This window comes from Sinocyclocheilus rhinocerous, unplaced genomic scaffold (genome assembly GCF_001515625.1).
Source record: "Sinocyclocheilus rhinocerous isolate Xijiao unplaced genomic scaffold, SAMN03320098_v1.1 scaffold127, whole genome shotgun sequence".
In the NCBI taxonomy this organism is placed as follows: Eukaryota; Metazoa; Chordata; class Actinopteri; order Cypriniformes; family Cyprinidae; genus Sinocyclocheilus; species Sinocyclocheilus rhinocerous.
In genome coordinates, this window is record NW_015664685.1 from 822,607 (window position 1) to 822,929 (window position 323).

The following is a 323-nucleotide window of genomic DNA, read 5'->3' on the forward strand; positions in this document are numbered from 1 at the left end:
GTCTCTGTCAGGGCCATGAGGTTTAGTCTTGAATGAGTAGAAATAGATTTAATGAAATCTGCTTTGTTTACTGCAGACTGACAATTCCAGAGACCAATAGAAAAAGACAGTACTGTATTAGCAGACATAGGCAAAGTGCACAGGTTGTTAGGATTGCGCTGCCTATTGTGTGTGATGTGTGGTTTGCGAGTAGTAGTAATAGTAGGGATATGGAAACACATAGTAAGAGTTAGTCATAAAAACTGAAACAGAAGTGAACAAAGGTGTAAAAAAAGAGGTTGAGTCAAAAGCGATACTTATGTCCCTTGTCTGTGTCCCTGCAC